This window comes from Phascolarctos cinereus, unplaced genomic scaffold (assembly GCF_003287225.1).
Source record: "Phascolarctos cinereus isolate Bilbo 61053 unplaced genomic scaffold, phaCin_HiC Scaffold_2;HRSCAF=192, whole genome shotgun sequence".
NCBI classification, from domain to species: domain Eukaryota; kingdom Metazoa; phylum Chordata; class Mammalia; order Diprotodontia; family Phascolarctidae; genus Phascolarctos; species Phascolarctos cinereus.
Window position 1 is genome coordinate 261,682,705 of NW_027555625.1, and position 16,334 is coordinate 261,699,038.

Consider the following 16,334-nt stretch of genomic DNA (forward strand, 5'->3'; position numbering starts at 1 on the left):
AGAGTGGAGAAGATGAAGAAAAAAAATAACACTAACCTTCAATTCACACTAGGGAAATCTTGCAAGCATGTTTCTTATGACTGCAAAATCTTTTTCGATTTAGGTAATGAGATCAGCCAATTAATCCTTTCACAGATCATTGCCTACATAAATGCAATGGAAAGATCAGGAAGGTTTTGGTGTGAATTAAGTAACCTCCACATTTGTAGCTATCAGGGGGCAGATGAAAGGACCTGATCTTATTAGGATTTTGATGGCCTTCTAACTGAACCTCCAAGGGGTAGGCTGGAACAGAGACAGTGTAACACTGTGAACAGGATGCTGGACTTGGAGCCAGGAAGACCTGGGTTCAAACCTCACGCCTGATATTTAGTGGTTGTGTGATTCTGGACAAGTCACATAATCTTTCTGAGTCTTGGTTTCTTCATCTGTAAAATGAGGTGCTTGGGCTAGATGGCCTTGTAGGATCCCATCCTACTCTAAATTAAAGATTGGATGCATGTATACACATACATAAATTTATAGTTATTTCATATTTGTATGTACATTGTGTGTATATATACGTGTATGTATAGTGTGTAAATATATGTGGAGAGAGAGGGAAGGAAGGAAGAAGGAAGGACAGATAGAAGGGCAGGGATAAGGGGAAAAGGAGGAGAGAAGCCATCTGAACATTTATTTATTTATTTGTTTGTTTATTTATCCATTTATTTTTTGGTGAGGCAATCAAAGTTAAGTGACTTGCGCAGGGTCACACAGCTAGTAAGTGTCAAGTGTCAGGCCAGATTTGAACTCAGATCCTCCTCACTCCAAGGCCAGAGCTCTATCCATCTCCCCACCCAGAGGCCCCTCAGCATCTGAATTTTTAGAAGGATGTAGTCAGGGGTGTGTTGGAGCCAAGTCAGGCTGGATTGTGAGAGCAGATTGTTAAATTTTTAGTGTGAACATTTGCACCTCAGAAATGGGCAATCTATTAGGACTTCTTTTTTTTCTGATTGCCTGGTCTTATGAAAGCAATGAAGAAAATATTAGTAATGCAGATTAAACTTAAAAGTATGTCATGACTACTTCCACCTCTTCCCCAGCCCCATCCCCCCCCATCCCTGTCAGCCAGTTGTTAAACATTTACCACATACCATTGCATGTGGTCCAGAATTTGTGTTTTGAGAACTTAGGGACTGAGAGACACACTGATACAGATCCATTTGAAACTTAATGAGCTAAATAAGGAATTGAACAAGAATAGAACCAAAATGTGAGTGGGTAGTGAGGTATTTGTGCCAGACGCCGATCAACGATGAGAGTGCCCTGAATGGCAGTCTTCAGCATGTGCTTAGAATATAGGACAGGAAAGTGGTTTTGTGTCCAGTGCAGATGGTTTTAAACAAGGTCCTTTTTGAGCCAGAAAGCATAAAAAGGAACTATTTTGGAGTGTACCTGTGTGGCAGGGTGTGTTGAGAGAGCCACCCACTCTTTCATGTGTTGAAAGAGTTACTATATTGTACATGTGCACGTGTATAGTATACATAGCAAATTGGCTTTAAAATTAGAAGTCCATTGAACTTGACTTTGATTTGTGGCAAAATTCTAGAACATGTAATTAAAGTTGTGATTGATGAACACCTAGAAAAGAAAGAAAAGCTCACAACTCACCAGTATGTCCTCATCAAGAACAGGTTATGTCAGACCAATGTAATTGCTTTTTTTTTTTTTGACAGGTCTGCCAGAGTGTTACATCTAGGGCTGCTGTATGAGGTATAGTTTGGCTAGGACTTAGAAGAGAGAATCTGAGAAAGACTCTGGCACTCTTGCTGTAGATACAGTGGAGAGTATTGGCCCAGGCAGTAGGCCAGTTAGGTAGATTCTGCATTGGTTGAATGGGTGCAGACTTTAAGAGTAGTCATTAATGGCTCAGTGTCACTGTAGAGAAAGATCATCAGTAGAGTGCCCCAGGGTCTGTGTTTGCTCCTGTCATGTTTCAACATTTTCAATCAATGACTTGGATAAAGATATAGATGACATTTGTAAGATTTGTAGATAGTACAAAAGTTGGGTTAACAGCTGCCTTGTTGGATGTCTGAACCAGGATCTAAAAGGGTCTGAACAAGGAATAATGTTGGGAAGGATCTAATAAATGAAATGTAATAGGAACTACAATAGGGATAAATGTAAAGTCTTGGGTTAAAATATTTAACTTCACAAATACAAGATGGGGGAGGTATGACCAGAGAACAGTCTCAAAAATACCTAGGGGTGGAATGTGAGTCAATTCTGTGACATGGAAGCCAAGAAAGCCAGTGAAATCTTAGGCTACTTTAAGAGAGGCATAGTGACTGATACTGGAAGGTGATAGTACTGAGAACATTTTTTTAGCCTGACCACTTCTAGAATGTTGAGTTCATTTCTGAGAGTGTGGCATGGGTCATGGGATGATGGATCTGAAGTCAAGAAGACCTGGTTCTAAATCCCACATTGAGAGCTGTGTGAGTATGGACACATGGTGCTGTGTGCCTTAGTTTCCTTATCTATAAAATGGGCATGGGGCCGCTACGTGAAGAAGTGGATAGAGTACCAGGCCTGGAGTCAGAAAGAGCTAAGTTCAAGTCTGGCCTCAGACACTTCCTGGACAAGTCATTTAACCCTGTTTGCCTCATTTCCTCTTCTCTAAAATGAGCTAGAGAAGGAAATGGCAAATCACTCCAGTATCTTTGCCAAGAAAACTCCAAATGGCCTTTTTCTCCCCTTCTATCCCTTCCTTTCCCCTTCCTTCCTCCTTCCCTTCTCCTCCCCTCCCCCATCTCCATCCTTTCTTCTTCTTCCCTTCCCCGGCCTAGATGATGCCTTGGTGGACACGGCCAAGGAGGCCAGGGAGCCCGCCGAGGGGGACATCACAGGACTGTGCCAGGATATGTTCTCCAAAATGGCCACATACCTAACCGATGAGCTGACAGCCACCAGTGAAGACTATAAACTTCTGGAAAATATGAACAAACTGACTGGAAATGAAAGATATTGCAGTAAACATAGGTAGAAACCTAAAGGACTTAAACCAGAAATATGCAGCACTTCAGCCTTATCTGGATCAGATCACTTTAATTGAGGAGCAAGTAGCAGCTCTGGAGCTGGCAGCTTACAAGTTGGATGTATATTCAAAGAAACTGGAAGCAAAGTACAAGAAGTTAGAGAGGCGATGAAAACATTCATTGGCACAAAGACTTTACAAGAATGTTTCCTAAGAGCTGAAATAAGTGCGATGGAACTTATCACTATGCTTCCGTTTCTAAAAGGAAGCGGTGCTGCTGATCCAAGGAGAATCCCAGCCCTCACCTCTGGTTGGATGTTTAACTTGGACCACCCCTTGAGGTTTCCTCAACCTGTAGCCCCTGGAACCTCATCTCATCGTGTGCTTCATTGTGTGCCCTGGGCCAAGGCTCAGAGATCAAGATCAACCCGGTCTGGAGCAGACACAGAGGAGAGGCTCTCATCTCCCTGCCTCCTCCCTTCTTCCCTCTTCCTTAGGCCTCCCCCCACCCTGTTCCTCAACTTAAATAATAAATGCCGATTTATGACCCTCGAAAAAAAACCGACTCCAAATGGGATCAGGAAGAGTCAGAAATGAGAGAAAAGACTGAACCACAACAAAAATGGGTATCACAAAATTTGTTGTTATGTACCTTGTGGAATTATGCTGAGCATCAAGTGAGGTACTATATATAAAGTGTTTTTCAAACATTAACATGTATATAATTTTCAGCTATTATTTATTGTGATTAGTGCCACATTTTTGGCAGAACACTGACAAGATAGAAAGTGTTCAGAGGAAGACAACCAGGTTCATGAAGAACTGTGCCATACAAGGATCAGTTGAAGAAACTCAGTGTTCAGGTTGGAGAAGAGAAGATTTAGTGAAGGCAAGATTTGCTTGAGTGTTTGAAGGATTGTCGTATGGATTAGATAGATTTGATTTATCTTCCTTGGCCTCAAATGACACAACTTAAGAGGACTAGGTACAAATCACAGAGAAGCTAATGGAGAAGAGAAGATTTAGTGAAGGCAAGATTTGCTTGAGTGTTTGAAGGATTGTCGTATGGATTAGATAGATTTGATTTATCTTCCTTGGCCTCAAATGACACAACTTAAGAGGACTAGGTACAAATCACAGAGAAGCTAATTGACACTCCATTGAAGAGAAAACTTACTAATAATTTGAGTTATTCAAAAATAGAATGCCTCTAGAGGTAATGGTGGGTATTCCCAATAACTGGAGGCGTACAAGTGAACCATAGATGGCCAGTCATGTAGATTGGCCTGGTAGGGATTAGAACAGATGATGTCTCTAATGGCCATTCCAAAGCTGAGGTTCTGTGACTTGAGTTCTAGACTTGACTCTGTCAACAGGAGTGGGGCTGTGTGTGTGTGTGTGTGTGGGTGTGTGTGGGTGTGTGTGAGATGTGAAGCTCAAATGAGATTATGGATATTGGTGTTGTTGTTAGCCTATAGTCCCCAGGCCTCCAGTCTAATTATGACTTCGTTTTCTGAGCCTTCTACTACACTCTTGAGCTAAAGCAATGTTTATAGAGCATTATAGGGGTTTGCTGGCAAATGTTTAACAACCTGGCTCTCCTTAAAAGAAATGTACATGTATTTTAAAGTGTAAACTGCATTATTAACACTTTCTTAAGTCTATAGGTTCCCAAAGTGGGTGATACCACCCCCCTGAGGGGGCGGGCACTGGAACAATCTGGAGGGCAGTAGTATCCTTGGGTGAAATTGGGAGAGGCCTTGAATAAAAATAAGGGGGTGGTGGAAACATAAGGAAAGAAGAGAAGATAAGGAAATTTTGAAAAACCGTTTGTACATGTTTCATCTGTTGTATAACAAAGTTAAAGTCATAGTGATTGCATTATTCTACAAATAAAAACACATAATTCAAGTTATAACTGACCAGTGGTCAAGTCCCCCGACAGGCCTTAACAAGGTCTTAACCTTGGCAGGTGAGAGTGTCATGCATTGTCAGGAAGTCTAGCATATATTGGCAGGAATATGTGTATATAATGACTTGTTTACAATATGATACTATACAGTTACATGCCAATACTATGTGGTTAAACAATACAATATTGCGTCATCAAAATTTCAATGCAGGAAAACCCCCACAAATTTACAATAAATTATGAAACTTAAGATTCATCATGTTTTAAAAAATATATATTAAATTATATATATAATATATTAAATATAATAAATTAAAAATATAAAAATATATACATATTTTTTAAATGATGCAAATTTTTAAAAAACTGTTCAAGGATTAAAGAAAGTAGATTTCCAGGGGGTGCTGAGTAATGTGGTTTTTTTTTTTTTGAGAAGGAGAGTGACAGGCCAGTTAAGTTTGGGAACCTCTTGTCTAGACAATCAACAAAACAATAAGTCAAGCCCTGTTTTGCAGACTCTGCTATTCCTGGGTTGTAAATGCTCACACCAAAAATTTAGCAGTACAATTTTACAAGTCAATTAGAGCTTGCTCCAGTACCCACAGTCCTGGTGGGAAGTGACTGGCCCCATGATCTCATAGCTAGTTCACAGCAGAACTACCACCACCAGCACCACGACCACCAGCACCACGACCACCAGCACCACTACCACCATTGGTTGACAAACAGCACAGTGCTTTCAGGTTTGCAAAAGTCCCTGTCTTCTCTTGATTCTCACTATGCCTGTGGAGGCAGCTGCTATTATTATTCTCATTTTGCTGATGAGGTTGACATGACTTGTCAGTGGTTATGGGGCCAAGACTAGAACCCAGTCTCACTGCCTTTAGGGTCCTCTCTACTCTATCTTATGGGAGTAACCTTCTCCAAGCACAGCATCAAGCACAGTACACGGGCGAGCCAGCCTTAATAAGTAGGGTTGGACAATTTTCTCGTGCTTTCACAACAGAGTGTGAGAATTTTTCTGGGTAATTTAAAAAATCTGGTGTCTGTCAAGAATGCATTCAAAAACCACTAACTAAGCTCTTTGTCTGAGACCAGCTCCTAATGGCATTAATTAGGAGACATTTTTAGCTTGGCCTCCCTTTCAAACTGAGCCGGAAATCCTGGGATCTGTGCCTCATCTTCCTTTTCATAAGATCATTAGATTTAGGACTGGGAGAGACTTTAAAGCCTCCCCCACCCCCATAGTTCAGTTCCTTGACTTCACACATGAGGAAATCGAGACCCAAAGAGGTTGTCATTTGCTCAGGGTAACAAGTGGCAAAGTTGACATTGGAACCAAAGTCCTTTGACCTCCAGCCTTCTTTCCATCTTTCAGCCAGGAAACCTCCAGAGATCCCGTCTCTACTTCTGATGCACTGCCCCTCCCTCCCTCACCCCACTTTAAAAATGATCATTTTAACAACCCCTGCACTTTGCATAATGAGATGATTTACCATAAGAGCCTCATTATGCATCCCAATGGCTGATGAATTGGCAGCTTAATCTAAAAATACTGCCTGGGGTCCAGTGGGGCAGTCTGTGGGGTTGGAAGGAAGGGCTTTAGAGAGTCTTGACTCACCTCCTCTATATATATAGATAGGGCTTTGTTTGGGGAAAAATCCTCTTCTTTGAGTCTTATGGCCTTGAACAGACTAGAAATAGCAATGTGGCTAAGTCTAGTTTTTTATGTCAAGAACCGGCCAGGCCCTTCAGGGTCCAGTTTAAGTGTCCTGATATAAAAGGCTAAGTGTGAATCAACGGGATATATTTTACTTGTCATGGAAGAGGACATTGGTGTTGGGCACACCTCACCCAAAAATAAGAGACGAAGAGCAGATGATGTTCGTGCTTTATTACTGCCAGCAGTATTCCTGGACTGTCTGGTAGCTACTTTCTAGACATGTCAACTTTGGCCTCTTTCACAGGGTAATTCAGTTATCTATCAAAACAGTTATGCAGAAGTGACAGGGTTATTTCCAAGAGCAATTTTCCAAAAGGGATGAAGGAAAGAGCCCAGATAATGGATTGTTTTGCCTGTCCTGGGGCTCAGATTTGCCTGTGCACTTGTCTCCAGCTACATCTGGTACATTCCTTGGGAGGGAGGGGAGGTGTTGTGGGGTTAAGATTTCAGCACTGGATTTTCTGGTGGGAAGGAAGGCAAGTGTGGTTTGCTATGCATTTTTTCAAATAGACATGTGCCCATGTTACTAACACAAGGCTTGCCTCTCATCCTAGACTGTTTGCTGGACCCCTGGGAGATGATGCTCATCCCTAAGTCAATCTTACTCCTATTTAAAGATCTAAAAGTCCTTTCGGGGGCAAGGGAAGAGGCTATGGCACTAAAATCTTCAGGCTGGCCAGGATTCTTTTAGGTCGGTCCAGCTTAGGGAATCAGTCAGTAAGTATTTATTAAACATCTCTTACTGGTCAGGCACTATATTGGATTCTGGAGATACAAAGATAAAAATGAAAGTCTCTGCCTTCAAGGATCTTAAATTCTACAGGGAAGGGGACCTGAGTTGCCTCCTTGGTTGTTATTTGTTCTTTGTTCTCGAAGAGGACCGTGACATCAGGGAGGTGATGCCAGGACATGCAAGTGAATTGGATTTAAGTGAGGGAGGGCTGGGTGAGGTCACCAGCCTCACTTTCTGCTCCAGAGCCATTTGGGTCCAGTGGCCAGATGTCAATCAGGGCAACTGGAGATGGCCCTGGATGCGGGGTGGGAGGGGACCTTGGCCTTTTTAAGCTAAGGTCTTTAACAGGTCTCAGTTTGACCAAGGCAACCCCCATCCAGTGATTAAGGCTAGGTAAGAAATGATGGAGAGAATCAATATGGGAGGAGGAGACCCTCAGGGTTTCTGGCCAAAATAGATATAATAGCTATTTACATTCACTCTAAGTCAATCAGGGCCCAAACAATGACCAAGTGAGTCTTAGCCTGGGACTTATTTTTGGCCAATCCATGAAAGCCAGAGTGATTTAGACTTAAGACATGGTTCTTAAGAAAAAAATCCAGCTCCTAAACTCCAAGATATCTTCTGAGGGTACATTCCCTTAGGCAGAGCACCTGCAGGTAAGGGTATGATATCCTATATGGTACATCTTCAAGGAAGTCATTCTTCTATTGTAATGTATCTAGATATTCTTCCAGTGATGGCATGTGGGTGTGAATTATGGCATAGCACCCCTAGTGCTTGGAGAATTAAAGTTGAGGATCACCCAAAGGGCAATAGAGAGGCAGATGGTGGGTGCAAGTAGGCAACAACATATTACCAACTAAGAATTACAGAAGGGAAGCCAGGTAAGGAATGTCATTAGAGAGATATGAGTAGAGAAGAAGGTGGGCCAATCAGGTGACGAAAGGGGAAATACTGATGGGGGGGCGGGGGAAGAACAAAAGAGAGGACCCTGCTAAGTGCTTTAGAAGCATTTTCTTATTTGATAATGGCAGCTCAAATGTTCCATTGGCACCCTTCAAGGGAAACAGGTTGTCCATGCTTTCTCATCGTGTTCAACAGCTACTCTACATCCTCGTAAAAATCCTGCATGAGATATCTGTGGAATGTGTTGAGCATTCCTCTTGAGTTCTTTACATTACTGGGTGCCAATGGAACATTTGAGCTGCCAGTAGATTGTTTAAATGAGAAAATACTGGAAGAGAGAATGAGGCTGAAGACTGTACAGCTCTGCCTCCCTTGAAATCCAATTCATGCACAGGGCAAGACATCACTCCGTGATGTCATTGATCCTCTTTAAAAAATGAAGGACAAATAACAACTAGGAATACAAAGACAAGAAAGAAACAACTGTTCTCAAGGAGTATATTGCTGGTGGTATTTTGTGCTTTATTATCAGAGGTTAAGCTTCTTTGAGGTTCAGGGACTGTGACTTTGTATCTCCTAGCACAGTGCTCCACACACCTAAAGTCCTTAATAAACATTTTCTATATTGAAATAAAATATTTGCCGATGGTCAACTCAGTTCCTGAGCTTGAGAGGGGCCCTTTTCAGGAGCAATACTCCTTTCTATTGGTTTCCAGCTGGGAAGATTTCAGGTGCCACTCATGCCAAGGTTTCCCCCAGCTGTCCAGTAATCTTTCTGTAGAGACCTATGCCTCCAGCTCCCCATAATGGGAGGATAAAACGGGTATTCGCTATTCCTACTGAGATCCCCCAAAGTTGAGGATGATGGCTTTTAGTGCCTCAAATACTGTCATTTTAACTGTTTGGTACTTTAGTTTCCCCGTATTTCCAGTGATGGGATTGGATCTCCAAAGTGCCTTCCAGCTCTCACTCTGTGTGTGTGTGTGTGTGTGTGTGTGTGTGTGTGTGTGTGTGTGTGTTAAAGAGAGAGAGAGAGAGAGAGAGAGAGAGAGAGAGAGAGAGAGAGAGAGAAGGGGTCCTCAGAAGTGGTCTGTGTGTGTGTGTGTGTGTGTGTGTGTGTGTGTGTCTGGCGGGGTGTGTCTTGTTGGTAGGGAAAAACCTGGGAAGCCTTTTCCTCTGCCTATTGGTTAAGAAATGGTCAGAGAAACAATTTGAAGTGAATAATAACTTGGAATTCTTTTAATAAGAGCTACAGGTGAAAAATGACATGACAGTAAAGGAGAAGAATAAAATGAAACAGAGTCCAAATGATAGATTTTTTTTTCAAAAATGTCAATTAGTAGTACTTATTATTATTAATGTGTGCCTGGTCTTGTGCCAGATGCTGTAGGCATTCCAAATAACAAAAACTCCCTCACATTTGCTAATGTTTTCAGATTTTCAGAGCACATGGATTATAACAGTGCTGTGAAGATTATTCCTATCTTGAAAATGGGAAGATTTGGACTCAGAGAATACAAATTACTTTCCCACGGACGCACAGCTAATACATGTTGGAGCCCTGATTCAAGCTGAGGTCTTCTGACTACAAGTCCAGCCCTCTGTCCATTATATGATTCTTCCTCTTTTTAAAAAAAATGTAGAATTTTATTGATAATTTTTGTAAAGAAAGAAAAAAGTTCAGTAAAACTAATGAACATAACAAAAAAATTCAGATTTTGTATGCAGTGTTCCAGTTGGGTTGATCCTCACTTCCAGGAATACTCAGGGGTTAATGTCCTTTCCTGTCTCTTTGTTGGGCCTAGCTGGGTTATAATAATTTCACAGCATTTGGTTAGGAGGAAACTAGGTGGTGCAGTGGATAGAGCCCTGGGCCTGAAGTCAAGAAGACCTGATTTCAAATCTGGCCTCAGACACTTACTAGCTGTGTGACTCTGGTCGAGTTACTTAACCTCTGTTTGCCTCAGTTTCCTTATGTGTAAAATGGGAATAACAACAGCATTTCCCTCCTAGGGTTGTTGTAAGGATCAAATGAGATAATATATGTCAGTACCTGGCACATAGTGTTGTTGTTTAGTTGTTTCAGTCATGTCTGACTCTTTGTGACCCCATTTGGGGTTTTCTTGGCAAACATACTGAGTGGTTTGCCATTTCTTTCTCCAGTTCATTTTACCAATGAAGAAACTGAGGCAAACAGGGCCAAGTGACCTGCCCAAAGTCACACAATCAGTAAGTGTCTAAAGCCAGATTTGAACTCAGGAGGATGGGTCTTTCTGACTCCAGACCTGGCACTCTATCCACCTCACCACCTAGCTGCCCCCAGCAACAGTAGCAGTAAAAACAAAAATTAAGATCATTGTTGGTGTTTTTGCTTTTTTTCTTTCCGTTTCCATTGTCATGATCATTGTATGCATTGTTTTTTGGGTTTGGTTTATTTCATCTGGTATTAGTTCATATTAGTCTTTCTATGCTTCTCTCTGCATATGGTTACCATTTGTAAGGCAGTCCTTATATGCCCCAACTCTTCCTCAAGAGATGGTGTCTATTTGTTTTGAGTTCTTGGTTACCACTGAAAGTACTTTTCTAAATATTTTGGTGTATACAGGGGCCTCTCTTGTAACTCTAAACCTCTTTGGGGGTTTATGCTGTCCTATTTCTTTTTATACAAAGGAGCAGAATATCTAACTTCTTTCCTCAGGGAACTTAATGCTCAACAGGGGAAAGAAGACTTAGAGAGGAAAAAAAAACAAAAACAAAAACAAACATGAGAACCCTTGAAAATAACAAAAAGAGCTCTGGTTTAAATTAAATGCTTTATAGATATTATCTCAATGGATTCCAGCAACACTCCTAAGAAGTAAGTGATTGAAGTAGAACTAACTTCATTTTCCAGGTGAGAAGACTGAGGTTCAGAGAAGTGAAGGAATTTGTCCAAGGTCACACAGAAAATAAATCGCGGAACCTTGTACTCATGTCTTCTGGTTTAACATCCAAAGCCCTTTTTACTCCTTGACTGTATCCCATATTAGTGTATTTCGAAGTTTAGAAAGCTGAGTTCTAAAATGTTAAAAATTATTTTAACCTGTAATTGGGGGGAAATTTTTTTTTAAGTGAGTCCTAGTTTTGGCTCTATGTTATCTTTTTTTTTGCATTCTTTAATATAAATTTATTTTTTTTTAGTTTTCAGCATTCACTTCCACAAGTTTTTGAGTTCCAAATTTTCACCCCATCTCACTCCTCCCCCCACCCCAAGATGGCATGCATTCTGAATATCCCTTCCCCTAGTCTGTCCTCTCTTCTGTCTCTCCACCCTTCTCTTATCCCCTTCCCCTTCTATTTTCCTGTAGGTCAGTATAGACTTCTATACCCCATCTCCTGTATTTCTTATTTCCCAGTAGCATGTGAAAACATTTTTTTAAAACATATGTTTTTAAAACTTTAGGTTTCAAATTTTCTCTCTTCTCCCTCCCTACCCACCCTCATTGAAAAGGCAAACAACTCAATATAGGTTATACATGTGCAGTTATGCAAAACACTTCCATAGTAGACATGTTGTGAAAAACTAACTCTATTTCCCTTAATCCTATCCTGCCCTCCCATTTATTCTATTCTTTCTTTTGACCCTGTCCCTCCTCAGAAGTATTTGCTTCTGATTACCCCTTTCCCAATCTGCCCTCCTCTCTATCATCACCCTGCTCTCTTGTCCCCTTCTCCCCCTATTTTCCTGTAGGGTAAGACAGATTTCCATACCCAATTGAATGTGTATGTTATTCCCTCCTTAAGCCAAATCCTATGAGAATAAGATTCCCTCATTCCCTCTCACCTTCCCCTGTTTCCCTCCACTGTAAGAGACTTTTCTTTTCTGTTTTTTTTTTGTGAGATAATTTACCCCATTCTACCTCTCCCTTTCTTCTTCTCCGAGTATCATCTTCTCTCATCCCTTAATGTTATTCTCCAGATATGACCCTTTAATCTTCAACTTACCCTGTGCCCTGTATCTATCTATATACACATACACATAATTTTTTTTCCTTCAACTACCCTAATACTGACAGAAGTCTCATGAGTTATACATATCATCTTCCCATGCAGGAATGTAAACAGTTCAATCTTAGTAAGTCTCTTATGATTTCTCTTTCCTGTTTACCTCTTCATGTTCCACTGGAGTCCTGTATTTGAAAGTCAAATTTTCTATTTAGCTCTGGTCTTTTCATCAGGAATGCTTGAAAGTCCTCTATTTCACTGAATGACCATTTTTTCCCCTGAAGGATTATACTCAGTTTTGCTGGGTAGGTGATTCTTGGTTGTAATCCTATCTCTTTTGCCCCCCAGAATATTATATTCCACTCCCTGTGGTCCTTTAATGTAGAAGCTGCTAAATCTTGTGTTATCCTGATTGTGTTTCCACAGTACTTGAATTGTTTCCTTCTGGCAGCTTGTAATATTTTCTCCTTGACCTGGGAACTCTGGAATTTGGCTACATATTCCTAGGAGTTTTCCTTTGGGGATCTCTTTCAGGAGGAGATCTGTGGATTCTTTCAATTTCTATTTTGCCCTCTGGTTCTAATTATCAGGGCAGTTTTCCTTGATAATTTCTTGAAAGATGATGTCTAGGCTCTTTTTTTGATCATGGCTTTCAGATAGTCCAATAATTTTTAAATTCTCTCTCCTGGATCTATTTTCCAGGTCAGTTGTTTTTCCAATGAGATATTTCACATTGTTTTCTAATTTTTCATTCTTTTGGATTTGTTTTACAGTGTCTTGATTTCTCATAAAGTCACTATCTTCCAATTGCTCTATTCTAATTTTTAAGGAAGTATTTTCTTCAGTAATCTTTTGGACTTCCTTTTCCATTTGGCCAATTTTTCTTTTTAGGGCATTTTTCTCCTCATTGGCTTTTTGGACCTCTTTTGCCATTTGGGTTAGGCTATTTTTTAAGGTGTTATTTTCTTCAGTATTTTTTTGGGTCTCCTTTAGCATGATTTTCTTGCATCCGTCTCATTTCTCTTCCCAGTTTTTCCTCTACTTCCCTTACTTGCTTCTCAAAATCCCTTTTGAGCTCTTCCAAGGCCTGGGACTGATTCATATTTTTCTTGGAGGCTTTGGATGTAGGAGCTTTGACTTTGTTGTCTTCTTCTGGTTGTATATTTTGATCTTCTTTTCACCAAAGTAAGATAATATAGTCTGACTCTTTTTGCTGCTTGCTCATGATCCCAGCCAATTACTTGAGTTTTAAACTCTTTGTAAGGTAAGAGTCTGCTTCCACTGTGGAGAGTGTACTGTCCCAAGCTTCAGGGGTTTGTATAGCTGTTTTCAGAGATACTTGTAGGGACCTGTAAATTTTCAGTTCTTCCAAGGTGGTATGATAAGGAGCGAAGTGTTTACTCCTTTCCTGGCCTGTGACCACAAGTACTCCTTTCTCTCCTGTAACTGTGAGGAGGGTTTCTCTCACAGCCACTACAATCTCCACCATGCCAGCGCTCCTCACCCACCACCGCCCAGAACTGTGACCCAGATCCAAAAGGCAAAGCAAGAGATTCCTGCCTCTGCACTGGCAAAGAGATCCCTGCAATCCTTCTCTGATCAGCCACTGGATTCCCCTCAGTCTGAGGGCCAGAAGCTCGGCAAGCAGCTGCCCCTCCCAGGGTCACGCTCTTGGGGAATGGAGCTGAAACCCACCTTCCTCTCTGAGCACCACAGAAATAGACTTTTCCCACTGACCTTCTAAGTTGTCTTTGGCATTGGTGGATTGAGGAGTCTGGAAACCTCCACAGCTGCCCGAGATTCAGTCCTCTGAGGCCTGCTCCAGGTTCACTGTGGCCTGTGCTCCCACGCCGTGCTGTGCTGTGCTCCCAGCCTGGCACAATACACCTTTCTGATCAATCATCCAGGTTGTCTTGGGCTGGAAACTTGTTTCAGTCTGTCTTTTTGTGGGTTCTGCTGCTTCAGAATTTGTTTAGAGACATTTTTTATGAGTATTTGGAGGAGTTTGGAGGACAGTTCAAGCAAGTCACTGCTTTCACTCTGCCATCTTGGCTCCGCCCCCCGGCTCTATATCATCTTGCTCTGTGCCATTGGTTACGTGAATTAATCTCTCTGCACCTCAGTTTCTCTATCTGTAAAATGAGGGAGCTATACTAGATGATCTCTACTGCCCTTTTCTTCTCTGACGCTGTGTCCAGGCTCCCTCTGGATTGGCTAGTCTATGTTCTAAAAGGCTGTCCTAGTGTTGATATTCTGTGATCTGTAAGTTCTTGCTCTGCTTCTGTTCTCTAGTTCTGTGGAAGCTTTGAGAGTGGATAGCTCCTCTTAGCCTTAGAGAGGCATTTTTGTCTCATTCTATCCTGCAAGGCAGGTGATTGATTCCCAGACAGGAGCAGAAAGGAGGAAGTAGCTGAATAGGGGTCAGGATAGAAAAATCAAATTGCTTCCCAGCTTCTAGTGAGTCAGAAGTAAAGTTAATTCCCAGAACATCAGGCACCCATATTTAAATGTGAATACAAAAGGATACCAGGAGGAACCTGAAAATAGATACATTTTTGTCATTGGTATTTTAAATTGACCCCTGCCCCTTTACAAACATTAGTAACTAGAAAAGCTTATCTCCAGGTATACTAGATTGTGGCAACTTTTTTTTAATTCATTTATGTATTCATTCATTCATTCATTAAATGGAGTCAGGTAGGTGGCTCATCAGATAGAGCTTTGGACCTGGAGCCAGAAAGACCTGAGTTCAAATCCAACCTTAGTCATTTAACCTCTCTGCCTGCCTCAGTTTCCACATCTGATTTGTTTGTTTGTTTGTTTATACTAGGTAGTGGGGTTAAGTGACTTGCCCAGGGTCATACAGCTAGTAAGTGTTATGTGTCTGAGGCCGGATTTGAACTCAGGTCCTTCTGAATCCAGGGCCAGTGCTCTATCCACGACCTAGCTGCGCCTCCCCCCTTCCCCCATTTTGCTAACTTTAAAGGGCTATATACATACTAACTATTATTATTATAAACAGTCTAATTACCTGCTATGTGTAGAACACTATGCTGGGCTTGGCATGGGGCTAGGGGACAGCCAGGTACCAAGTTTAGACATGATGATCCCTAATAGAGCTCACAGTTTAGTAGGGAAGTGATTTGACATAGCGACATAATAATATACAATATTACATGCTAAGTATGTTAGTTAATTTCAGATAATTGAAATGTCCAGCAGAGAAAGCAGATTCAGATGAACAATAGCAATATTAAGATGCTAAGGAGCCCATCCTAAAAGGAACGTTACTTCTGTCTCTGTACCAGGTGACATGAAGCTTCTTGTTGCCTCATTTTTGTGTGTGTTTCGTTTTTGTTTGGGGGAAGGTCTGATGGAGGAGTAGCTCCAGGGGGGCTAACTTCTGTTTTTGCTTTCATTACGATAATGGAATTGGCATAATTTATATTGGCAGTAGGAGGGGAATAATTGGAGCAAATTAAAATCCTAGCTGGGTGGGTTCATGAGAGGTCACCTGTGAATGCTGGGATATGCTATCCTGGCTTCCTTTTGGAACGCAAAAATTGGCCCGTTGGCTCTGACCCTTCACACTCTACCAACATGTCTTCCTGATGCCATGTGAGGCCTTTGCTAGTCGCTCTCATTTGGGATGTGACAGCTTGCTGACCTTGTGCTCAGAGTGTTGCTGCTTCCAATGACAATTAGTAACCATAATTTATAGTCATATAGCACTTAATGTGGATAGAAGCTTGTTTGTGACCATACTCTCATCTGATTTTTACAACATTGCAGTGAGTAAGACAAAGTAGGAAGTATTATCTGTTTTATAAATGGGGGAAAAGAGGTTCAGAGGATCATATATCACATGTCATTGATCCATCCATCTTTGCTATACTTTTACCACCAGCCCTACAACCGACAGAAATGGGGACACTGGGGACTTAAACCACTCATCTTTGGTAGCTTTACCCCAAGGCTGAACTGTCCTGATTTGTAAGTGAGTAAAGTGAGTAAAGACGGTTCGAGTTGACTTTCTTATACCAGTGGTAGA

General features: G+C 41.4%; 1 protein-coding gene and 1 pseudogene across 6 annotated transcripts in view; both read left to right on the forward strand.

Annotated features, from left to right (window-relative positions):
• VAV2 (vav guanine nucleotide exchange factor 2) overlaps positions 1-16,334 on the forward strand; it is a 456,873-nt gene that overhangs the window by 251,778 nt on the left and 188,761 nt on the right. The window lies entirely within an intron of this gene.
• LOC144455622 (biogenesis of lysosome-related organelles complex 1 subunit 2 pseudogene) lies at positions 2,825-4,584 on the forward strand (annotated as a pseudogene).